General features: G+C 44.5%; 1 long non-coding RNA gene across 1 annotated transcript in view; it reads left to right on the top strand.

Moving 5' to 3' along the window:
* The window catches only part of LOC142788195 (uncharacterized), a 166,115-nt gene that overhangs the window by 108,816 nt on the left and 37,561 nt on the right, over positions 1-19,738 (top strand). Inside the window, exon 3 of the long non-coding RNA XR_012889274.1 lies at positions 17,528-17,666. This is a non-coding gene — a long non-coding RNA (uncharacterized LOC142788195). The remainder of the gene's footprint in view (positions 1-17,527; positions 17,667-19,738) is intronic.

Raw genomic sequence — 19,738 nt, 5'->3', positions numbered from 1 at the left:
TGCTGCGTTCCTCGCACGTTGAAGAAACGAAAGATTCATACCCTGATAGTTTAGGAGGTTGTTGCACGTTTGGTTCACATATAACTATCATAGGAATACGATTCATGAATATATACTGACGGAACGAAGAGATGCGGGATCTCAGGCCTCTCGCGTTCCACTGCATTATCGACGCTTGTCGGACCTCGTTGCGGAAGGAGAAAATTGGTCGAGCCATGGTTGGTACTGGAGATTTGCAAATACTGGACTTAGAGCATCCAGTACTTGTTGTGCACTCTGAGCGAGTGGAGACTTCAGGCCGCTGCACAGCTTTCGCATGGCATGCAGCAGTGTTCGGAACATTCTGATGAATTCTGTGTCCTCCTCAGGCAGCTTGTCAGCGGCTGGCTGGAGTGATGTGACTGTCGATGTGCGCTTGGGATTTGCAGGTGCCTGTGATTTCGGCAATGAAGGCCAAACTGTTTCATCTGCAACAGTACTGCTCGTTGGTTTGTTGACCACGCTGGCTGCCTTCGGTCTGGGAGGCAAGCGTGGTGGAAGAGAATGGTGGTGGAGTGGTGCTTTCGATGTACCGTCTGCGGCATTCTTTGATGAACTGCGGCGACGATGACGCCTCTTTCGGACGGTCCTGGCAGCCTCTCGATGCGACGAATTGTCTCTGACCATTTGTTTCAATACCGCTATTTCTCTTTGGATTTTAGGGCATTCTTTTGACGAAGGTGCATGTGACCCATGACAATTCGAGCATTTGAGGGTAGTTGGTTCGCAGTCATCCGCAGAATGGGCTTCCGCGCAACGAGGACACACCGTCCTATTTTGGCATACGCTTCTCACGTAGCCCATCTTCATGCACTTATAACACTGTAAGGGCTTTGGTATGAAAGGTTGCACTGAATGCCGAAAATGGCCCACCTTTACGTGTGATGGAAGAGAGTCGCCCTTGAACATGATCTTCAAGCAGCGTAAGTTTCCCAAACGGACAACTTTTGCGATGACGCTGGCTTCATTTGCCGGTTTGACCAGAACATCGAAGTCGGAGCTGGGAATGGCAGTATCCACAACGTAGATGACCCCAGTGACGACGTTAGAGCTCACAGGAATGTAGGAGCGAACTTTCATTCCCCCCAACTCGTTGACGTTGCACAGTACATTAAGTGCCGCAGCATGCAAAACATCGATGGCCAATACGTTCTTACGCGTGTTCACTCTGATGTCTGTGATCTCGTTTGGCACGAGTCCTTCCAGCATCACCGAAACAGATTGCCTGTTGAGGCGCTTCATGTTACCGTCCGGTACCTCAGGGACAAAAAGGATAGTGTTTGTCACGGGTCTCCTTGGCACTCTGTCGTTCAACGTACTCGATGACGAAGATGTTCTGACGTTCCGCCTCTTCGCTTTACGGCTCAGGACCAGCTTAAAATCATCGTCGTCAGAAGGCTCTTCGCTGCTCATTGAGTAAACAAGAGTGCCCTCGCTGTCGTAGTCGCGGTAGAGTCCCGTACGCTTCCTGGAAGCGGCCACCGCCGACGCCGCCGTAACTGGCGGACATCCGTGGGGGTCCACGTCCATCACCGACGGACACGGATGTGATATTCGCAAAGTTCACTTAAAATTAGGTGAAAAAAGAGAGCACCTACTGAAACTGCGATCTTCTAAGCCTGTAGGCAGAAAAGTATGGAAAATGGAAAAGTTTGGAATTTTTTTTAGGCAAAAAAGTATAGAAAATGGAATGAAATAAAGCTTAGTCAGGCAAACAACTTTAATCATCACAATTCATAGGTGTTATTACCACGTGACTAGATTCTGTTCAATAACTGTCAAGTGCCACAAAGTTATTACCTAGCAGTATTGTGCATTTTTGACAAGTATGGATAATGTTTGCCTCGTTTAAACTATAGTGACCTCAACAGAAATGACATGAAGCCATAATAATAAGCATGACTACACACACTGCATGGCAAAGCTATACCCGACGCTCCGCCTGTCAACCCGGTCCATTGTTTTCTGATGCCACACTATACCTGCAAACTGCCTATTTTCATCTGCCCACCCAATTTTATGTCTCCATCTCACGTGCTTGTCTTCCGTTGGAATTGAATCAGTTACGCTTAATGACCAATGGTTATCCTACCTTCGCGCTACGTCTCCCACCCTTGTTCATTTTTTTTTCGATTTCAACTACCATATCCTTAATGCCCGTTTGTTCCCTGACACACTCTGCTCTCTTGCTCTTTTTTTTTAAGTTACACCTATCATTATCCTTTACATCACTCGCTGCATCCTCCTCAATTTAGGCTGAACCCACTTTGTAAGCCTCCAGGTTTCTGCTCTGTCAGTAAGTACCGGTGAAATGCAGATAATATACATCTTCCTCTCGAGGTGCAGCGGTAGGCTACCATTCATGATTTGCGAGTGCTTGCCGAATGTGCTTTACCCCCTACTTTTTCTTCTAGTTATTTAATTCTCACGGTTCCGCATCGCGGTTACTGCCTCTCTTAAGTAGACGTATTTCTTTACAACATCCAGCGTAAAACTCCCTACCACAAAGCGCTGTTCTCTGCCCTGATGGTGGCATATTACTTCAGTGATCTGCATATCAGTTTTAAAAATATAATAACTATTATATTGTGATAAAGAAGAAAATAGGTGCAAACTAAGGGCTCGTTTCTTTTTGTTAGATACAGTTTAATAAGAACTAACAGATAATGTTACCGTCCACTTTCCATTCACTTTTCTTTGTTCACATTTACTTTACAATCACTATTACCAAAAACCCCATACATTCCACAGCATCATGGTTAGTTCTAATTACTCACTATTGCTTTTCAAGGCATCTCCTCAAAGCTGTGCATAAATACAGCTAACCAAAAGTACTTGGAAGCTATCAAGTTAAAACAAAAGAACTTCATGTGCTAAATATTTTTTTATATTAAACGTAATAATTTTGAAATTATATGCACTACAACTTATAAATATCGCTGCTCGCAGAGAAAGTAGTATTTAAGGCGATTGAAATCCTCGACTTGGTTACCTAGTAGTTACCACATCGACGTTCGTGGGCACAAGTGTAGTACTCCATTTGACTTAGTTTTTTGCGCGCTCCATAAAGTGATCTCAGTGGCCTTATAGAAAGAAGCGCCTAGTTTAAGTCTGTCTCACCAGGTATTGCCACAATACCGGCTTAACACAATATTTCAATAAACCAATGAATCATTTTAACTAATATAACTGAATGTTAAGTGGCCCTTACATTAAGTGAACTCACGCTCTCATGTCATGTGTAGCCAATATATCTATCGACTAGAATCAGAACAAAGAATTTCAATTCTTTATTAGGCCTTTTATGACGTTGTTAGCACTGAAGCTTCCATTATATCGCAAATCCTTGGAATGAAAGCGAGAGTAGAGTCACTAGTTGTTGCATTGTGAAAATTTGTGTTGTTGAGCGAGAAACGCCCTATCTGAGGCTTAGGTCCAATTACGTCATGTAATCGGAGCTAAGATCTGTCCTTTTAGCTATATATATATATATATATATACATATATATATATATATATATATATATATATATATATATATATATATATAAGGGATAGAAGTGTATACCTAAGGGCTCGTTTTTGCGTGTTTTGACACAATATTAATGAGATCTAACAGACAATAATGCCAAGGAAAGTATAGGGGAAGTTATTAGAACCAATGTACCGTAAATTAAGAGAAAGAAAAGTGGTGAAAAAATAACTTGTCGTGAGCAGGAATCAGACATATGACCTTCGAATAACGCGTTCGATGCTCTAGCCGCTGAGCTATCACGGCGGCTATCCCTTCAACCACTTTATGGAGTTTATAAGCGAGTTTAAACGCGGGAGTGTCAGACAGCGCCATCTGTAGCCACCGCGGCGAGTGTAGAACACCCTTTTATGAGCCTGTGTGGCGTCACGTAGTACGTGAAATTATTACGAGCGGGCGTGTAGTGTATAGCTAAGGGCTCATTTTTCCGTGTTTTGACACACTATTACTATAATTAATTCCTGCACACGGCAAGTCATTTTTTCACCCACTTTTCTTTCTTCTTATCTACAGTACATTGGTTTTAATGACTTCGCCTATACATTCCTTGGGATTATTGTCTGTTAAATCTCACATATATATATATATATATATATATATATATATCATAGGCATTCATTAGGCACATCTACCATCTTTACACATATTCATCATCATGAGTGGTCGTCATCTTCATCTGCTGTGGGGATTTGGCTTGCCATATATATATATATATATATATATATATATATATATATATATATATATATATATATATATCGACGCTGTCCGCCTACCACCACCCGTCCCGCCCATTACATCACACTAACAGCCCACCTACAGCCGCACCTTCGTCGCAACCATTGCAGGAGGCTTTCAGACGTCAGCCCATGTCTCCGATGTCTCCATGCCACCAGCCACCACTTGCCGCGCCTTACTCACCACCACGAGAGGACATAAGACGCCCACAATTTCGCAGAACGGACGCTTGGCGCACCGTCGATCGGCGCCCTCTCTGCTTCAACTGTGGTGGTGCCGGCCATATAGCTCGCTATTGTTGGTACCGCGACACATCGCTTCGCCCGTCTCGGCCAGGGTATGACGGTCGCCGTGCCAATGACGACTACATTGTTCGCCATGACGACCCTGGTTTTCGCGGACCTTCAACAACGTGGTCTCCCTATCACGAGTCGCCTCCTCATCGCCAGCCCAATTCCGCCCACAGGTCACGCTCTCCATCCCCTGCTCAGACATCATCACCGAATCGACGTACTTTTGCTGACCTTCGGGGAACAAGGTCGCCCAGCCCTTACCGGGGAAACTAAAGGCGGCGACCTCTCGGGGTAAGGTCGCAGCCCGACCACAAGACGATAAAAAGTCCCCAGTACTGCCGCGACAGAACGACTGGACGCCGACGAATATTAACAACGACGAAATGGTGAGCGCCGACCTCAATGTAATTATTGACGGAGAGCAAGTGACGGCCTTAGTCGATACGGGTGCTGATTTTTCCATAATAAGTCGCAAGCTGGCTGATCATCTTAGAAAAGTAAGAACGCCATGGACAGGACCACATATAAGAACAGCGGGTGGTCAATTGCTGCTCCCTACTGAAAGATGCACAGCAAGAATCAGCATAGGAGATTCTTCTTTCGTCGCGACTTTCATTGTTCTCCCAGAGTGCTGCAAAGATTTAATTATAGGAATGGACTTTCTCAGGGAGCATGGTGCAATAATCAACATCCCGGACCGCGTGGTTTCATTTTACGAGAGTGCTCGTGTGACTGATCCTACATTACCAGAGCACAAATCCTTTCGCCTCAAAGACCACAATATAGTCGTGCCGCCTCGATCATGTATCCTCGTTTCAGTAGCATGTGACGTACCGTTCGACGGTGAAGGAGTCACCGACCAAATAACCTCGCTGCTTTTCACTCACGGTATTTCCGTAGCACGAGGAATAGTCAATGTCACCGACGGCCGAACGAACTTGCTGTTGACCAATTTCACCTCCGAGCGACGGCACCTTCCAAAAGGCACAACGTTGGCACATTTCGACGAGATCGCAGATGTTCATGACTGCTTTTCAGCACTCGAAGCAACACCTGCACAAGACCCACGTGACCTAGCACCTAACCTTGACGTCAGCCCTACTTTAACTCAGCAGCAGCGGGAACGCCTGCTTGTGCTGCTAGACGAGTTCCACGACTGTTTTGCGTCGACCTCGAAAGTTGGCCGGACGTCCTTGACCAAGCACCGAATCATCACAGAGGACACGGCTAGACCAATTCATCAAAACCCGTACCGTGTGGCTTCAAAAGAGCGAGAAGCGATAGAACAGCAGGTAGCAAAAATGCTTGAAGACGACGTCATTCAACCGTCGAAAAGCCCCTGGGCATCACCTGTTGTTCTAGTGAAAAAGAAGGACGGCAGCCTGCGTTTCTGTGTCGAATATCGAAAGCTAAATCAGGTTACAAAAAAGGACGTCTACCCGCTTCCCCGCATAGATGATTCGATTGACAGGCTTCGAAACGCACGTTACTTCTCTTCCATGGACTTAAAGAGCGGATATTGGCAAATTGAAGTAGACGCCAGGGATCGTGAAAAAACCGCTTTCGTGACGCCAGACGGACTCTACGAATTTAAGGTTTTACCATTTGGCTTGTGCTCCGCTCCTGCTACTTTCCAGCGTCTCATGGATACCGTTCTCTCTGGCCTTAAGTGGAGAACCTGCCTAGTATACCTTGACGACGTCATTGTGTTTTCTACAACGTTTGACGAACACCTTGAACGATTGCAAATGGTCTTGCAGGCAATACGGGCCGCAGGCCTGACGCTCAAGCCGGAAAAATGTCACTTCTGCTTTGAGGAACTGCAGTTTCTCGGCCATATCGTCAGTTATGCAGGAGTTCGTCCAGACCCCGAAAAAGTTGCCGCCGTCGCACAGTTTCCAACACCATCAGATAAAAAGGCAGTGAGGCGTTTTCTGGGTCTCTGTGCATATTATTGGCGATTTATTCCAGATTTTGCACGCATTGCGTCACCTTTAACTCGTCTCACGAGGGATGACGTTGCATTTGTTTGGGGCGACGAACAGGAAGATGCTTTCAATGACTTGCGGCAACGTCTACAGACGACCCCCGTACTTGCCCATTTTGATGACACAGCCCCTACAGTGCTCCATACTGACGCCAGCAATGTTGGCCTCGGAGCTGTGCTTGTACAGCACCAGGATGACGAGGAAAGAGTGATTGCTTACGCAAGCAGAACTCTGTCACGCACAGAAGCAAATTACTCGACCACTGAAAAGGAATGCCTGGCCGTGGTGTGGGCAGTTATGAAATTTCGCCCTTACCTGTACGGCCGCCCATTCAAGGTTATCAGTGACCACCATTCGTTGTGTTGGTTAACAAGTCTGAAAGATCCTTCCGGGCGATTGGCCCGCTGGAGCCTTAGACTACAGGAGTTTGATATAACGATGGTGTATAAGTCGGGAAAACGACACACGGACGCCGACTGCCTATCTCGATCACCAATAGAGTCGGCTGTTGCTTTTGATGAAGAAACAGCATTCCTCGGAATCCTCGACACGTCAACCATCGCAGATCACCAGCATGACGATCCTGAGCTACTTGGCTTGATTAATTATTTAGAAGGACGAAGCCAGAATGCACCCAAAGCCTTTACAAGAGGACTATCGTCGTTCTGTCTGCGAAACAATGTCGTTTACAAAATGAACTTCTCGTCAGACGGGTCCACCTACCTGCTTGTCGTCCCTACCACTCTTCGATCTGAGGTGTTGCAAGCGTGCCACAACGAGGTAACATCTGGACATTTAGGCTACACGCGCACACTGAGCAGAGTTCGAGGGAGATATTACTGGCCTAGACTCACCGCTACCGTGAAGCATCATGTTCGGACCTGCCTCGATTGCCAGCGGCGCAAGTCACCTCCAACGAAACGAGCCGGTTTGCTACACCCTGTCCAGATCCCGACAACACCGTTTGACCAGATCGGAATGGACCTTTTGGGCCCACTTCTCACCTCTAGTGTTGGTAACCGTTGGGTTATAGTGGCGACCGACTACCTTACTCGCTACGCCGAGACAAAAGCCATCCAGAGAGGCACAGCAGAGGAGGTAGCCCGGTTGTTCATAGAGAACATTGTGCTGAGACACGGTGCGCCATCGATCGTTATAACAGATCGCGGAACCGCATTCACGGCCGCGCTTTTAGATCATGTGTTGGTGCTCAGTGGTACTATTCATCGCAAGTCGACAGCTTACCATCCACAAACCAACGGGTTGACCGAGCGACTTAACAAAACTCTAGAAGACATGCTTTCAATGTATGTGGACTTCGAACACAAAAACTGGGACGAGATTCTCCCTTACATAACGTTCGCATACAATACTGCGAAACAAGAAACCACACGGATGACCCCATTCAGCCTTGTTTACGGACGAGAAGTAAGAACGATGTTAGACGCGATGCTGCCACACGAATGCGATGACAACGAAACGAGTGCTGACGCGTTTACTCAACGCGCAGAGGAAGCCAGGCAGCTCGCACGTCTGCGAATATACAAACAGCAAGAGTACGACGCAGGCCGCTATAACCAACGTCATACACCTGTAACGTACGAAACCGGGGACAGGGTATGGGTGTGGACACCTGTACGAAGACGGGGACTATCCGAAAAATTGCTCAGAAGGTACTTCGGACCTTACCGAGTGCTGCGACGACTAAGTGACGTTACCTATGAAGTCGTCCCGGATAGCCCAAACTGTTCAAGGCGTCGCCAGCACCGACCTGAGCTTGTGCACGTAGTGCGCATTAAGCCATACGTCAGCGAGTGACTCTGCGAGGCACCGTCGCTTCTACAAAGTGACTTCTTGCGCAAATTATTGTCTCAGCTATAGCATCGGGGCGATGCTCTTTTAAGGGGAGGCAAATGCCGCGCCCGAAACAAAGAACGAAGACGATGTGCGCGCCAACAGCCTCGTGAAAAAGGAGGACTGAAGAAGACGACGTACTTTCGTATATATATATATATATATATATATATATATATATATATATATATATATATATATATATATATATATATATATATATATATATATATATATATATATATATATATATATATCTTTGGCTTTGCCCTAACCTTTCTCCTCTTATATTTTCCGAAATAGTCACGGCTTCTGTTGCCGTCGCGGGTAACGTCATTAAAAAGTGCACCTTCACAGTAGACTCTTTCTAATTCAACGCATAGGAGTTTGGTTCACTCTGCGCTGGCATACAGAAAAGCGTGTCTGGCTAATAACGAAACACGCAATAAATTAGTAGGAAAGGCATACATTGCGCAAGAAGCACAAGCGCGGCAGCGTACCCATATACCATGGTAGAAAAACCACTGCATTGATCGTTGGTCCACTGACGGCCAGGTTATTAAAGCCGCGGCATAGTTAAATAAGCCTCACCGCCACACCCATGTAACGACTAATTAATTTCTGCAATGGCGGCTGCACGCGACATGCTTCATGATTACAAGAGAAAAAAAATCACAGCATATCCTCACAGTGAATTATGATGAGTGGGGCGAAGCTTCGGAGAGCTTTATCGGTAAACCGTGAACAGATAGACAGACAGACAGACGGACGGACAGACAGACAGACAGACCGACAGACAGACAGACAGACAGGCAGACAGACAGACAGACAGACAGACAGACAGACAGACAGACAGACAGACAGACAGACAGACAGACGGACGGACGGATGGACGGACAGAAAGACAGACAGACAGACAGACAGACGGACGGACGGACAGATGGACGGACGAACGGACAGACAGAGGGCATTACTTTGTGAAAAAGGGTGTCGCCGGTGCAGAAGCCGCTCAGAAACGACTGTGTGCGTCCAGGAATTTCAGGACATTTCCCACGTGTGTGAAGAATGATGGGGAAATATGCAACGCACCCCACATGCTGATTATACGGTCATATATTTGAGGCAAATGAGAGATTCACAGCGTAGAAATCGGATAGTCAAAGAAGTAGTGATCAGTTTTTCTTTGTTTTTATACTGACGTAAAAATTAATAATATGATTTTTTTTATTCTTTTATGCTTCGTTTTTTGGATTTGTCTAAATGTCCTACTTTAAATATTATTCATCTGATAATGGGACAGCCAGCTCCAATGTCGTCTACCTTTCATATTTTTATCTGTGATTAAGAAGCTCTTAGAATAAAACAGTGAAAGCCCAGCAGTGACATGTGAGATTTAATCAAAATTCAGACGCGAATCGGGTTTCACCCCTTTCGCTTCAGGCGAGCATGTAGTATCCAATATGCGTTATCAATATATATACATATTCTCAATTTTATAAAAGGTCAGGTAGTTTTACCCACACAGCGTGCAGCTTAAGTTCCATTTCTATTAAAAGAACAAAGACACGCAAACTTGTTGATGTATGAGGCTTTTATCGCACCGTGTAGTGGCGCCACATAGGTAGATCGCTCCGTGACAAGCACCCTCCCCTCTCCTCCAAAATCGTGAAATGGGTCAGTGACTATACCGATGGCGTTCCAAGTATTCTATACTATTGCACCTGCTAATAACCACTCTGATCGTCCACGCGTTGTACAGCAGGCTTGCATGCACATGGTGTCAAATAACATCTCGTTTTTTATGGTTCGTAAAACATGTCTAAATGGAGGCGTAGGTTCACCCGTAAAAGCCTTTATCTTTCCAAGCATCCTAAAAACAGGACCCTTTTCTTTCAACAATTTCGCCTCGTGCTTCCAGAAGTTAAATTTCAAGAACAATAGTTCTCTAGCCACTGCCACACTAAGCTTGACAGCTCCAAATGTGTAGGCAGGTTTTCACTGAAAGCCACCTTACCCTTTCGTGAAAACAAACATTACTGCTTGCGTCGCACGTACCGAGCTTCGTCCGTCTTAATTTGTTCTTTCAGAGAAAAAAAAACAATTTCGTTTTTCGCCTGGCAATACCCATTTGTGCGTCGTTCTCGGTTCAGTGGTTAGGTACAGGCAGATAGTTAAAGGCGAATTGCTCGACAGGCGCCTAGGCACAAAAGAAGTACTCCGTCTCATTTGAGCAGTATAAGCTAAACACACACCGTCTCCCTCCAGCAGTGTATTTTTCCACCTAATGCACTCGCAATAGACGACAAGCGAGCGTTGCAGAAATACGAAACACAATGGCAATGTGCAACCATTAGGCACGACGCTAAAGGTCAGTACCCGGCATAGAGGCTAGCTTCGGTAGTAGCGCATTTCCCAATAAGCGTGCTTCAAGAGAGACTCCTTCTTCACAAACAAAGACAGCAGGGTGCTTCGAGCAAACAGTAGAGAAGTCCCCACTATAAACAGCCCTCTCCATACTCTCTCCTGCCTTCGTGTTCAACCCCTACCACGTGCCTCTCCCACCGTCTCCTTTGAAAAAACGCGTTGCTGTGAAGACGAACTGAGTGGCCCGTAATGAATAGGACGTCACGGGCCTTCGACCGTATTAGGATCATGTTAACCCCACAGTGTTTGACAGGTGACTGGCAGTTTTGCAGCGCACGCAGCAGACAATTACCCCGGTCAGTGCTGGCGCAATCTGCAAACCTTCTTGCAAAGGGAGCACCAAGAACTGTTTTGTCCTTTTCCCTTGGCGTCGCCTTTATGTACCATGCTTCTGATTTATTTTTTTCTTGGAAGAAGAGAGCGAGCTCGCAGTGGGATCGCAAAGGAACACTCCTTGTTCTCCGTCTACTTCTTTTCTTTTAATAGCTTTTTTATTGTAATGATTAAGCAGTGCTCGTTAAATGTCACTCGGAGATCAAGGAAAAGATCTTCAAAATGTTTCAAAGACGCGCATTAAATATAAAAGAAACCTGCAGGTTTAAGAAACAGATTCAAGAGACAGAAACTCTAGTCTTTTATTGCTGAATGTGAACCGACAGGGATGGTGGCATGGCTTTTTGTGCTAATTTGTTCTTTAAGTAGTACACTCAGGTGGGATCCAGCAGAGGTTCCTGCGTTGCCACAGGGCATTCAGACAATTATGTGACGTATAAAGATTTAAGAGACTGAAGTAATGAGTAAAAAACGCCCTATTACATGAAGCTTAGAACAGGTATAATAACCGCGGAGCCAAACCATCACAGTGAAATAACCAGAAGAATAATGATGGGGTGAATCACATTCGGCAAGCATTCTCAAATAACGAATGATAATGTGTTCCTAACTCACAAGAGGAAGGCATATAACAGCTGCGTCTTGCCGGCACTTACCTACAGAGCAGAAACCTGGAGGCTTACAAAGGGTGTACAACTTAAATTGAGAACGACGCAGCAAGTGATGGAAAGGAAAGTAATAGTGTAACTTTAATAGACAAGAAGAAAGCAGAGCGAGCGAGGAAGCAAAAGCGGGCTTAAGGATGTCATAATTTAAATAAAAAAGAAATCGACATGAACCGGGCACGTAGCACGTAGGCAGGATAACCGCTGGTCATTAAGGATAACTGACTGAATTACCAGAGAAGGCAGCCACACGAATGGGTACAGAAAGGTAGGTGGGCCAATGAGATTAACACGTTCGTAGTGTAACTTGGCAGCAGAAAGCGCAAGACCGGGTCAGTTGGCAGATTTTGGGAGCAGTCTTTGCCCTGCAGTGGGCGTAGTCAGGTTGATGATGATGATGATGATGATGATGATGATGATACATGAAGCGGGGTGTCGATACTTGAGCACGTGGCAGCACCATGTGTTTCTGGTACATGACATCGCGAGAATCATTCGTTGCAAAGTGTACTATGCAATAGGCTTGTACCAAAAACCTCCACTGGGATATGTTATTGGTGCTAAATAAGAAGGAAAAAGGAAAGGCTGATCAGCAATGCTATTACGACGGCTTCGGAGTTACCTTTTATTTTGGACACATTTTTTTTAAGTGTGACATACTTCACTCGAGTTACGTCACAACAAATGGGCTATATTTCCAGATGGACGTTCACGATAATCGAAACCAAAGCAATGTGATTATTACGAGAATAGGGCACATTTAATGATACAAGCTGCAATAAAGTTTTTATGGTGAACATTTAAAGAAATGGTCATTTTGGCGTAGCCAGTTTTTTACCATTTCCAAAATTTTCTTCAAAATTACCTATCACATCAAATGTCTCGTTTAGTTTGCTTGATTGTGCTCACGACACCATGGACTATATACTACAGTGAAGTACTACTGTGACGTAATAAAGGAATGTACGCCCTAATAGATGTACGCCCGTTCTGTACGCCAAAACCGGCATACTCAAAGAGTTTCACTTCCGCACTAAATGGAACGCAGAAAGGAAACGCCAAAATACATTTTCTCGGGTATTGATATTGGCAGCGCACGCTGAATGCTTTTATTTGGTGATCGATGCATATATGCTGGCATGCTATAGTTATCACGTAAGAAGAATGTGAAAAATATTGCTGAGGTACAAGCTACTTATCATCAAAATATAGCTCTTCACACCTATATACAGGCATATATACCACTGCGATCTCTCAACTCTTTTGGGTGTTTTGTTTCGTCACTGTTGATCACAAAGAGATGAGAACAACGCGTGTGGTGAAAGTCTGCATTTTTCATCCTCTCGACGTGTCAAAACTTTCTTGAAGTGAGTTTTCTGGCGCCATCCACCGAAGATCAAGACGGGATCAGGAGAACGTAGGCCGGCTCGGTCGCTTTAAGGCAAGCTTTGCTTGCGGTCTTCGAGACCAGGCAACAACATGCACGATTCCTGAGAACAGTAGGCGCTGTGCCGCTGGCGTTGTTGACAGCCACTCCGTCTTAAAATCCCTTCCGCAGGTACTTCGTGACCTCGCATGTTCATGCACGCCACGACTATGAGTGTGTCGGATGTCCCTTCGGTTTTTCTAGGCTGCACCGCGTCTTAAGCCGCTGCAGAAAATTCCAACGGAGTACAACAAACACACCGTCCTTGTCGAGTAAATAAAGTGAAAAATGCAGAACTTTTCTAGAAGCATAAATCCTTTCCATAGCGGTGCCTATGAACAGCTTTCGAATTATATTGTGTGTTTGACAAAGAATTGTTTATACCATGTGCTAGCTTGCCTGTGCAAGTTGTCAATTTTTTGTTTACTTTTCAATTTTCTTTACTTTTTTCTCTTCTCCTATCTCCCTTCTCTCCCTCTCTTCCCTCTTTTCGAAAGCATGGGGAGGCTTTGTGCTCCTCATGCTGGCTGGCAGTTGCCAGCCTGCTGTCTCCCTGTCTCTTGCAAGGGCTTGTGTAAGTCGTTATAATAATAATAATAATAATAATAATAATAATAATAATAATATAAAATAATAATAATATAATAGCTCAAAACTTCCAATTATACATTGCCTTAAAACTCGAAACCCCGTTGTAGCCATGATGTAAAGAGGGCACGACTAACCCGGCACGCAAGAATAGATGGGCACTGGTCGACGGCCTACCTCCGTTTGTGTCCACCTTTTCTTGCGTGCCATGCCAGCCACACCTCCTTTTACATCAATAACAAACACCAACTTGTGCAACTAATAATTATGCACAAAGTAACGGCCACCGCAGCCACACATTCCATGCTGCACATTCCACACATTCCATGAAGAACAGTTTGTCACTACAGGGTAAAATGTGGCGGAAATTGAATAAATGCGTTTATCGGTGTAAGATATATCAGTGTAAAATGATCATCGCACACGAACAAAAAACGTGAATAATTACGATATGCTGTCAGTATGTCGATTTTGTTGTCAATGATATATACAAACTTACACTAGTCAACAATATGAACAACATGATCATTCTTGACCCGACGCAAGAGCAGCCTAATGAAACTACCACATTGACAATAACAAATGTCCCATACTTTAAAAAAACATGCTGGAAAAATACGCGTGAGGAAACGCTCATTTCAAAGACGCTATGACTGCCTTTACTATAGTTGTTACTACAATTCATTATCACCTTTGCTACTACTGCATGACTCTAGTGAGATTAGCCTGCAACGTTAACTCTCTAGGTTTCAGCATCATTCGTTATAGTTTCTTGACACCTATTTCAGTAGAATGGGCTCCCATTCCTGGTACACCTCGTGAACGCATGTTGCACGCACACAAGACAAATGAAACCAGAATCCCCCGAGTAGTATATATTATAATACTCCGTAATTTCTAATGGTGATGCCAAGTCTTCTTGGTGCTTCCGAAGAGCAACCTGCCTAGAAAGGAAGACGAAGGAAACACGTCGATATTTCCAGACCGAACATGAAATGGTAACACAATAGAGAAGGAATAATCTCGTTTCATTTGCTGTATCGGGTAAACCTCACCACTAAACACCGGTCGTGAATATATTCAACTACGGTGAAGAGTGTGTCCAAGGTGCAACTCCGGACAATCAGTGCGTACCGTATACCGGCCTCGAGGCATTCATCACCACAACAATGCCCTAAAACTGAATGACCACAAGCCAAAATTGAGTGTCACTATTTTTTTGTGTACAAAAGAGTTTTGCTGGTCACCCATGTTCTAACTGGGTATAACTCACACTGTCAATTTGGCCTACTTAGAACTGCATATCGTCTTTTACAAGATTGCGTAAGTATGCCCTCTCACGTAGTGTACGGAACGTGAGTGTTACGAACTAGTATAATGTCTTTTCTTCGTTACCTTTCCGTGTCCATTATCCCTTCGCCAGTGCAGGGTAGCATGCCTGGTCAACCTTTGCACGTTGCATCTTTATAAGTGCACAACAATTTTGTTTTCGAATTTTACTTTAAAGTATTGACGCGTGAACATATATGTAATAACAGAAACAAATTACCACTGACCTCACTTTCTGATCTGCTGGTTTCCTGATCAATTCAGATCGTAAAGCGACAGACCAGTAATTGGAGGTGTTTATAAAGGTTCAATCATCTCATGTGCCAACTCGCGGATGTGTCTGTAATCACTTATATAGCGGACAGGAAAATCGAATTGCGCAAAAATCGTCTTTTAATGTTAACAACGAGTTCGTGAGAAAGCCATTATTCTGTCAGTACTTCCCCGAATAGCTCTGAGACTCGCGGTAAAGATGACGCCAAAGTACAGCAATTAAGCAATGTCCCGCATAGCGATGCAATGATAGATATGAGATTATCACATACACTTACTTTTTCTGACATTCTCTAGGCACAACAGGAAAGAACGCGATATTACAGTGGCGCCATTATAATTTTAAACGCGCCTCCTTTTCCGGAATAAAATTATGGACATTTCAACAGCCATTCTCTTGCTGCCTCGTGCAGCATTCATTTCTCATACATACTTAAGCATATATCACTAACACTGATACAATTTTTTTCATATCATGACCAAATCTGTGATTCCCTGCTTCAGTCAGCATTGCATATCGATATACTATTCATATGCGCAGAAGTAGTAAACTTGTTTTGTATCCTTTCCCACAATGTCGAGATTTGAACGTTCGTGCTCTCAATACATGTAGCGTGCGTTGATATTAATAACATGCGCGCATGCGATGTTGAAGTTGAGGAGCTATTGGAGTAAGCGTCTGCGACGGGCACCTATGCTTTCATGAATGATTGAGTCATACTGAAAGATAAAGCGGCGCCTATTCATTTTCTGGACAGTCTTACAGGCGCACATAATTTATCACTTCACTACGGGAGCACCTTACTGGAAAAGAATAGTTACTTATGCATGCATATCATTCTTGGAGGAGAAAACAAAGCATGATAAATGTTCTAGTATAGTTCGGGAACCAGCGATCAGCGCATAATCACAAACAGCTTGTCAGCGTCTTCTTCTGCCGCAAGATCTGCATATTGTTCCCACTACAGGTAAAAATCAAAGAAGAATGTAATTCGTTCTCGTGGTGTCAACACTGTAGCACTTGGTGTAGTTTTACGAAGGCGTGCGTAACAAGATGATCAAGGCTTTTGCCTGCAACAATGTGCAGTGTTTTATTCTTCACGTACCCCGTTTTATATGGTGCCTTCCTTGCCTTGGTCGGTAGCCTCTCATTCGGTAACACTGAGACCTTTAATCTAGGTCTTTTAATCAAATCTAGTCAAACTTTATTTCAACCTTGTACAAACTTACAGATGTAGGACTACAGAAAAAAGAAACTGCCGAGAGGCGGCTTGACCAGTCCGTAGTCAGCTGTCCTTTCCATATTTCCTTTCTAATGCAAGACAGGGCTATGCAGTTTTACTGGAAAGAATGACGAAAGCTTGCAGATAGTTGTTCACCTCCCTTCTCTCTTTTTTTTCTTTTATATATCTATAGAGCTATGTTGTAACTGAGAAGTTGCTTTTCCGTTTAGCCTCCGTTTGTTTGCTTTGAGACTTTGTCTCTCGCTGTTTTATGTACGCACAAAAAAATGTTTTATATGGTGATGCTAGAGGCCTCTAGCATATAGTGAAAAATCATAACGCTGTTTTCTCCAACAAGTTGTGGTGCTTGCAAACAACACTAGTTACGAAAGAATAGATTCATGGAGTATCTGTGTAGAGCTTCAAAAAGGCCTGCTTCTTCAGGGTAGCTTTCAACAGGTGTCGCATATTTTCTTCAATAAGATGTCATCACAAGTATGGAAAAAATATATATTCAAAGCACTATAAACATGCTTAACGTAAATTTAAAGATTGCTCAAACCACTACGCTAACCGATGACCAGTGGGAGGCCAAGTTATTGGACCTAGGCCCGAAGGATGAGCGAAGCTTGGTTTAATTGGTGCCTGAAATGGCAAAAGCCCGCGGCTACCTTGAATGTGAAGGCCGCACACCTTGGTCGTAGAGGGCACCTGCTCAAATTAACAGTTTATTTTTTCTCTTGCCGGAAATTTTTTTTCCGACATGCTACTAATTGAGCTTTTTCTTTAAGTGTCACTGCAGTATTGTTTATTTCATTCCAGGGTGCCACGTCTTTTACTGGACGCACCTTGAAGACTCTTCAGACCAGGGGATACTTCATGTCGAGATGCGCTTCCTCCAGAGATGTGCGTGATACGCTACTGCCATCCTGAAGATGCTCAGGTGGATCATAAATAACAGGTAAACCTTAACGCACTGTGTCAGTTTCACCTTTTCCTCAATTCTCTATATATATGTATTTCTTGTTCGTTTGTTTTTCTTCTTTGTGTTGATGACTACAGGATAAGTTTACTAAAGCTAGGAGAGATGGAGAAAAAAGGATAGACTAGATCGCGAGGTTAATCAATATGAGGAAAGAATAAAAGTAGGAAATGAATAAAGGTTATGAGAACGCGAGAGGATGCAGAAGCAAGCAGTAAAAAGACTCTAAGGCTGATGCATTTCAAGAAGAGCACTACCACACGTGCACCTATCGTCCCAAGTGATGAATTTCCGTCGAGGCCAAGAATGTGTGATTGAGGAAACGATCACGAATACAAGTGGTTTCGAGGCGGAAGTTCCAGCAAATAGAGGCACGCACACACGCACACGCGCATACACACACACACACACACACACACACACACACCAGCCTATGTATTGTGTACGTAGTGTGGTCACGTGCTCAGAAATGCTTCCGGTGACCGTATTGGTCACACGAAACGACCAAAATTCCGAAAAATGCGTATCATGTTTGTTCGAGAAAGTAATGCAATGACATGTTACGGATCAGTGAGGGAAAGCCGCAAGCCGCACAAATCATACCAGCTGATCATACCAAATTTCGGCTACTTCTAAAGCTGTAGCGGGGGGGGGGAGACAACTTTAATTTTTTTTATTACGCCACCTTGAACTAGGGGAACCACTTAGCATTATTTACAGCCACATATCACATTTTGTTAGAAAAAACGATAATTTTCGCTAAAAGGCGTTGCGCTAATGTTAATCACAATGCCTAAGACGATAATGCAGAGTAATTTCAAAAGTTTTTTAAGCATTTTGTACTGCATAAAACATCCACTCAAGCCTTCGGCAGTCCGGCCGGGAACGGCTGTGACATATCTCGGCGCAGCACGCCTCGTAGAGGGAGGCGATAGATGCAAAGGCCGGGGGACCTTTTCCTGAGCTTGATCTTCGAGCTCATATTGCGTTAAGCCTTGTTCACGTGTAGAAGCGATAGGCAACGTAATAGGTTTGACACCTTCAATTTCCACAGATCCTCTTAATTGGGAAAGCCTGTGTTAGCGGTCACTGAATGAAATGTACTCATCTCTGCTTGTCTTTCATGTGTCCGTGACTGCGCGTGTTATTTGCATCTCTGATTATCGTACAGTATGTCACAGTCAACACCCGGTGCCTCGGTTAGCAAGCCAGGCGATGAGTCAGGCTAACATCTCTATGGTGTAGTGATTAAAATTTACTAAGTGTGACCTCCCATTCGTGAGCACCGTACGCCCTCCTCCCAGCGTCGCCATATAACTGACGCCTCTCTATGTGCAGCGTATAAGCCATAACAGTGCCCTGTTAAGCCTTTGAAAGTTTGTCTCATGCAGCTTAACACGAATACCCACTACTTATACATTGTTACCCTTGGTATGTCCGTCGTAATGAATACGGGCAAGTCTCTACAAATTGGTTCCCTTGGTTTATTTTCGTTTACCGCCTAGATGTGCCAGGTCTTGCCGCACCATTTGTCTCGGCCGTTAGAGTCGTTTGCTCGGTAGGGCTCGCTGGCTTTGTCGTTGGCCTCCCATGCGCCATTTTCTGCCCTCGCTTTTTTTTTTCAAACCAAGATGGCCACTCAGGATTCCGAAGCATGCTACCTGGATTAAATGTCTTCTTTTATGCAACGCCACCGTAGGACACCTTTTCTTCTTTCCTTTCTCGTCGCACGTGAAACGCGGCCAAAAACAAGCTAGTGCAAGGGGAAAACAGAAACAGAGGAAGCACTGTAGAAACAGAGAATTCTGCGGCTTGTTCGTCTTGATTTATGAATCGTGGACCACGAAGGTTACACACGCAGGTTTTTCACCCGCGCAGCGAGTGAGCCAAACCTCGGCCCAACAAGGCTGAGAGCTTCTTTCGCAGAGAGAATTGTATGCAGTCTTTCTGTTGTTACTACGGTTGTTCGTAGACTAAAATGAGGCGTTTAGCCGGGCGTCGCACACAGCAGCATGCTAAATTCTTGCTAGTACGCAACACTGGTAGACAAC

This window comes from Rhipicephalus microplus, unplaced genomic scaffold (assembly GCF_043290135.1).
Source record: "Rhipicephalus microplus isolate Deutch F79 unplaced genomic scaffold, USDA_Rmic scaffold_47, whole genome shotgun sequence".
In the NCBI taxonomy this organism is placed as follows: domain Eukaryota; kingdom Metazoa; phylum Arthropoda; class Arachnida; order Ixodida; family Ixodidae; genus Rhipicephalus; species Rhipicephalus microplus.
The sequence above is the reverse complement of the archived record's forward strand: the minus strand, read 5'-3'. Positions and strand labels throughout refer to the sequence as shown.